A 7,390-nucleotide genomic window follows, 5' to 3' on the forward strand; every position below is an offset into this window, starting at 1 on the left:
TTGAAACACACACAGACTTTGCTGCAGAAGTATCATTCCCTTAGGAACGATTTCTCACATTTGGAATCTCCCCCAACCCCAATTAGAGAAAAGAAGCTTCTCGGTTTGCTTTTAGAGAATAAATATTCTCCTTTAGCATCTAGTCATCACTTTTGAGACATTTTTTTCCCAATTAGAAAGAAGAACTTTCAAGTCTATTTTAGAAAAGGAAAAAATATTCTACTTCCCAAAATGCAGTTTCAGCCAAAATATGCTGGCTAGGGAGTGTTTGAGATTTTAGTAGGTTTACCTTTTTAAGAGGAGTCCTGGTGTGGCACTGCGGGTTAATATGCTCAACAGCAAGGTCAGTTTGAACTGCAAAGTTGGCGGTTCAATCTCACTACCTGCTCCTCAGAATCTCTATCCATCGTCACTATTAGTTGAACCTACTCGATGACTCAACAAAAACCTCTTTCTAAACTCTCCTGCACGTGTTATAAATTACAGCTGAAAACTATTCTAGAAACTTCTGAAATAACATTGAACCAAGACTTTTGGTGTGCAGATTTAAACTTATTTCATCACAGGTGCATTATAGAAAGAGTTATGTTTACTTAAGAACACAAAAACTCATTTAATCTGAAATTAAGTTCTCCTCTCTCCTTGGGACTTACTTTATGAGTCAACGGAGTTCAGTTCTGGATTGTCCTGGAAACTTAGTCATTAATGGATGTGGCCAGCATTCCAGGTAAATTATTAAACATGAATCAGCTGAAAGTTGGAGGTAGCCTGTATGAGATTCAAAACAATTTAGTATATATACTCACCTTCCTCTCAAGCTTTCTTTTCAGAGAATGTGAATCTCTGAATCTCTATACTTTTGCAAAGATCATTTACTATCAGTTGAATGTATCCCTTTAATTCTAATCTGAAAGCATCTTCCCTCCACACTCCAGTATATATTTATATCCTAATCATCTAAAGTCCATTGGACCCCATCACATGTGTGTTTCAATTATTTAAAATCACAATAGCATCTCCTAGGCAGCTAATGAAGCCTCGATATACATTATGGAAGCATATTGTTATTTATTCACCTAATAAATCAAGTCTGTTGGGGAAAGTATATACAATTCAAACACTAGAAATGAGGAATAATGATGGCATATATCATTTTGAATCACTCTGGCCCATTTTACAGCCTGCAAAATACACTGAATTCTATAAAAGTGACAAAAGATACAACATTGTAATAAATAGCTATAGTTTGTGAATTGTGAATTGGAGCTTAGCTTCATATTGAAGTTCTCTGACAGAAGGGTGGATGATGAATTAAGTGTTGAAATCATACTCTGTAAAAAGGAATATATACTTTCCATTTATCTTGATTTGTTATATGATATGTGTTTAAGTATATATAACCTTTTCAAACTAGGTTTATTTAGTGGTAAGAAAAAAGTAGTTTAAAAAGAAAATCTGGTCTGTATGGAATTATTTTCCTTATATGATTTTAAAATGCTACATGGATGCTTTATCATATAACTTTTTTTTTTACTTGAATCCCAAGAAATACATGATAATTATTACAGGGTTTATTGAAAATGAATGTGCTTTATCACAATTAATATTACTGTTTTTATTTAAATTCAAATGTTTTCATAGTAAGAATACATCAAATTCTCAATGAGATAGATATTAAATATAGATTAACAGAACCACTCAACTCTGAAAGATTAATTTACACTTACAAAATTATGGATCTCTGAATGAATATGCCTGGAATTTGTTGAAATTTCCTCTACTATAAGTAAAAGATCTGTCATTCTATTTGTTATTGGAAAATAGTTATTGGGGGAATAAATAAGCACAAATAGTTTTATATTGATCTCTGCTATCTAATTCTCAATTTAGCAATGTGGCCTCAAAATGATTAAGAAGAGGATTAACCACGTGTCTTATTTCATTACTTTTGAACAGATTTTATTCCCTAGTCATGGAGCATTGCCTCCACTTTTTTAATTAATTTTTTAAGATAAAAACGCAAACCAAACCATGGTTTAACAACAGAAAATGACAACAGTGGGACTCTTCCAGTTGCTGCCTGACTCTGGAAGGCTCCAGGGAGGTGACTACCAGAAGGAAGAGATAGGTTCTTCTCTCAGTGAGGGCCCTCAAGGACCCACTGAGAAGAAAGCAGCAGCATCCCTCAAAAGGGAATCAATATACCTGACTACTTTGTTACCCCAAAATACCACCCTGATGGAGAGGCCTCCCTTGGGGAGAACACTCTCCTATGACTGAGTTCACGCAGTGTCCAGCTGGGGCAGGGAGTCAATATCCTCTCTAAGCGGGCCTTGGAATGTCTACCAGATCACCAGTACACAAATAAAATTCAGGGGATGGGACCTAGGTTCTTCGCTCATCCCTTTACCTAAAGTGGGATGGGGTGGGAAAAAAAAAACCAATAAACCATAGTGCCCCCCACACTACCCCTAAAGGAGTCTCTGCCTCAGTGGCTCCTGGAACTGGCAGTGTCCAACTGGTCAAGAAGTTCAAAGTCACCCTCCTCAGCATCAGTGTCCAGGTTTTAACTTGGGATCTGGACAAAACCTCTCGTTGCTATTCGGGGAGTGGCACCAGAAGGGCCTGGCTGGGAGGCCCCTGACAGAACCAGTTGGAACATGCCTTGGGAGACGAAGCTAGCAAAGGTGCTGGTGAGGTTGGACAATCCTGCAGACAGAGCATCAAGCAGAAGTCCCTGCAGTGTAGCCTCATCCTGGGTGGCAGGCGGGGCCTGGACCCCTGGTGAGGAACGGTACATCAAGGTGGGCATCCCAAAGCTGGTGTCATCATCATCATCCAGGCCAGCAGGACCTATGTAATGGAAGGGAAGTCTGGCAGGTCTCTAGCTAAGACTTATTGCGGATCACTGTGACCATCAAGGTCTTCAGAGCCTTCTGTTAAAGGAGTCTGGCCTGTGGAAAGATTGAATGAGCCTTTGTGTGTACGGGAGAACTCTGTATCTGAGTGCTCAGAGTCTGTGATGGCCAATTCCCTGGCAACAGTAGAATCATGCATGGCAGAATGCAGCAAGCTCCTCTTCACCGTAACTCTGGTTGTCCATGGTGTGTTCTGGGTGTAGAGCTCTGCAGTGCATTGTCTTTCTCTCTGCTTGGACATCATGTAGCCACGGATACTGAAGTCCAGCCACTGCAGAGTTGGTTTCAGCTGCACATATACTCTATCCCACATTCAGTGGTACACAGCCAGGGGCCACGTCATGGCAGTGACAGGCATTAAGTAGGACAATAGGATCCCAGAGATGTAGTGGCCCAAGACAGCCAAAAGTGTCAGTATCCCACAGCTCAGCAAGCTGAACTTGGCTGAGTTGTGCTTTTTGAAAAGCGAAAGATTCCTTATGAAAATGGTCCCACTAACTCAGACTTCAGTTACATGGTGGCAGAGCTTGGGTACACTGAGTAACCGAGGGCACACAGAGCTGCAGCTTTCATTGTCTGATGTGTGGCGTCTTGGCTTTTTTATCTTGGGCCAGATTTTTTCTTCTGTTGATCTATACACACAATAATCATCAAGCTGAAGGCAGGCAGAAGAAACACAAGACAAAGGGATGTCAGTGCCAAAAACCTTGTCCTGTCTCAGGCTTACCCAGGTCAGCTTTCTTTCATTCTGCTATAGAAGCCCTCCTACCATCAATTCCCTTTGAATGGGATCAGCACGAATCCTGAGCCATGAGTATGTGCAAACTATGCTTGACAGATTCAAGGAGACTTAAGTCCACTTCCACATGATCACAAACAAGTGCAAGCAGCAGCAGTTCCATTTCAAAGAACATGACACATGTAAATTGTTCAGGCATGTTTATAGTGCCCCTTGCTTACAAGGAGTTTGCTGTCATAGTTCACTCTGGATGGAGTGTTGTCAGAGTATGCACCGAGGGTCTGGATAAAAACTTAGGTCTTCTAATTCCCAAGAATAGTCTTCATGGCAGTGTTTATTCAATCATTGCTTCTTTTCTCACAAGTCAAGAGTCCCAAAATTCACAAATAAAAAATGTCTAGCTTCACAGTTCCTGCCTCACCCTGAAAAGCTCTCCTGGATCCCAGTGTGCTTTGATTTTTAAAAAATTTATAAAATGGATCTAATATTATCATACTGTGAAAATTAAATAAGGTAATATATATATAAAGTTTGTCACACAGTTTAAAAGTGAAACTAAAATATGAGGTGCAATTTTAATTCATTTTGCATTATCCCTCAATTAGTATTGTAAATTATCTGATAAGAATGGCATTAACTGGCACTACACAGTGGTCCCTTGAATAAACCAAGTTGTGAAGGTTCCATGGCCAACAGAACATACTGCTCCTGGGTCCTTCACCATCTCCAAGATGAGCTATGAATTAAACCATCATGATCCACAAGGTTTATTGGCTGAATTTTGGATATAGATCACCAGACCTCTCTTCCTACTCCATATTAGTACAGAAGTTTTCTTGAAACCTATTCGGCCCATCGCAACCCTCCAACCTCCACTGACAGATGCTTGCCCATGAAATGCAATGGCTAGGACTTGAACCAAGGTGTCCCATATGGGAGATGAAAATTCTACTACTAAACCACCACTAGGTCATTTCATATACTCTATTTAATTCTCACATCAGGCAGAGAATCAAAAATATCTATGTTCTTTACATTTTTAAGAAGAAGTTATTGTTGAGAATATAGCAAAACATACACTAATGCAATAATTTCTACATGTACAGTTTGGTGACTTTATGTTCTTCAAGTTGTGCAGCCATCCTCACCCAGCTTTTCAAAGTTGTTCTTTCCTCATCAACATAAATTTGAAGGAGCTCTGGTAGCATAGTGGTTACGAATCGGGCTGCTAACCTCAAGGTGAGCAGTTAAAAACTACCAGACATTCTATGGGAGAAAGATGAGGATTTCTGCTCCCATAACAATTTACAGCCTTGGAAACTCTGTGCAGGGTCACTATGAGTCAGAACCGACTCCATGATACTTAACAACAACCAGAAGCTTCCTGTATAATCTTGAGTTGCTCCTGTCAAATTCGATCCCATATTGTTGTTAAGTGATGTAGAGTTGGTTCTGACTCATCGAGTTTCCTAGGAGCAGCTGGTCAGTTTGAACTACTGACTTGTGTTCACAGTCCATTGTTACATCAGGAGCCCATATAGATAGATCATAAAAGAGTATAATGCTTATGGTAGACAGTCTTTACAGTTAGGCTATTGTTTTGTTTTAAAAATATTTCAGGGGACATTTTTGTGTTAGGTGTTCCTCCAGCTTCCATGTTTCTAGTAAATAGGGATTCCATGAGAAGTTGAAATTCTCCTCTGTTTTTTCTCCCTTTTTATTAGGAGTCTTCCAAAGAAATTTAGATGAGAAGTTTCAATAATGCTGGTTGGGTACAATCCAGTTCTGGTCTCATGGCAAAAGAGGAAGATTATTCATTGAGGGAAATTTCATTTTCTCCTCCTGTTCCTAACTCTTTCATCCTCTGTTGCTCCAGGTGAATAGAAGCCAATTGTTGCAGATTGAATGGTCACTTACAAGCTTTTGAGATCCCTGCTGATGAAAAATTGCCCACAGAGAGGTTAAGGGCTATTTCCAAAATCACCAGGACTCAAGGCCAAGTTGGTCTGACAGCAAAGTACCTACTCTTCCTATTACTCTGTACTGATTCTCATGATGAATCTGATTTATTTTTGAGAAACTGTGTATTATGTAATATGAAATACCTAACACATAGTTCTCCTTTTATCTTTTTAAATATTGTATCCATTTTAATTACTTGAAGTATTTGGTCTAAGGATGTTCTTATTGCCTTCAAGAAACATTGCATGAGTTCTGAAATGAGTTAACTAAGACGTATATCTCAGGTATAACCCTCCTCTGTGCTCAATCAGGACTTATCTTGGAGTTTATAGTGAGGGTGAATGTGAGCTCTGATATTTGAAAGGCTAATTTGTTTTAGTGTTACTGGTGAGATTTCTGTCCTCGTTAATCACAGTGGATCAATGTATCAACATGAATTCTTCTGTTTTTGTTTTTTCTATTAACTCTTCTGATCTTCTCTTGTATTCCTCAAAGTGCCTAGTATAAGCCCTTGTTGTGTGTTGCTGTTGGGTGCTGTAGAGTTAGCTCCGAATCATTAAAAACGTAGTCACAACAGAGGAAAACACTGCCCAGCCTTAGCATCTTCACAATTGATGTTATATTTTAGTGCATTGCTGCTGCCACTGTGTCAATCAATCTTGTTGGGAGTCTCCTTCATTTTTTGTTGAACCTTCATTTTACCAAGTATGATGTCTTTCTCCAGGGAAAGATCCTTCCTGACATGTGCAAAGAACGAGGGATAGAGCCTTGCCATCCTCAATTATAAGGAGCATTCTGGATGCACTTCTTTCAAGATAGATTTGTTTGTTCTTATGGCATTCCATGATAGTTTCAATATTCTTCTCCAACACCATAATTCAAATGCATTGATTCCTTCACAGTCTTCCTTATTCATTTTCAACTGGCACATACACATGTTGTTGTATTGTTGTTGTTATGTGCCGTGGAGTCAGTTCCAACTCATAGTGACCCTGTACAGGGTTTCTGAGGCTGTAAATCTTTACAGGAGCAGAAAGCCTCTTCTTTCTCCTGTGGAACAGCTGGTAGTTTCGAACTGCTAACCCTGTGGTTCATAGTCTCATTTGTAATACACATGAGTCAATTGAAAATGCCATGGCTTGTATCAGCCACGCCTACACCTTAGTCCTCCAATTGATTCCTTACATCTTTAATGCTTAGAAGAGAAGTTTTGCAGCAAATTTGCCTAGTGCAATATTTCATTTGATCTCTTGACTGCTGCTTCCATGAGTATAGATTACAGATCCAAATAAAATGAAGTTTTTGACAACTTCAATCTTTTCCCTGTTTATCATGATTTATTGGTCCTGTTGTGAGTTGTGTTTTCTTTGCATCAAGGTGCAATCTTTACTAAAAGCTTTGATCTTTGATCTTCATCAGTATATGAAGTCCTCAAGCAGGTTGTGTCATCTACATATCACACGTTGTTAATGAGTCTTCCTCTAATCCTGATGTCATATTCTTTTTCATATATTTCAGTTTATCAGTTTATTTGCTCAGCATACATATTGAATGTTGTTGTTGTTGTTAGTTGCTATCGAGTCAGTGCCGACTCACAGCGACCCTATGCATAACGGAATGAAACACTTCCAGATCCTAGACCAACCTCAAAATTGTTGTCATGCGTGAGCCCATTGAGGTTACTACTTTGCCAATCCATCTCGCTGGGGGTCTTCCTCTTTTTCTCTGACCCTCCACCTTACCAAACATGATATCATTCTCCATCAACTGG

General features: G+C 39.3%; 1 pseudogene; it reads right to left on the reverse strand.

The window, feature by feature from the left end:
• Nucleotides 1–2,488: 2,488 nt before the first annotated feature.
• Nucleotides 2,489–7,390, reverse strand: part of LOC102821836 — a 10,809-nt pseudogene continuing 5,907 nt past the window's right edge.

The sequence above is a fragment of the Chrysochloris asiatica genome, unplaced genomic scaffold (assembly GCF_000296735.1).
Source record: "Chrysochloris asiatica unplaced genomic scaffold, ChrAsi1.0 scaffold00123, whole genome shotgun sequence".
NCBI lineage: Eukaryota > Metazoa > Chordata > Mammalia > Afrosoricida > Chrysochloridae > Chrysochloris > Chrysochloris asiatica.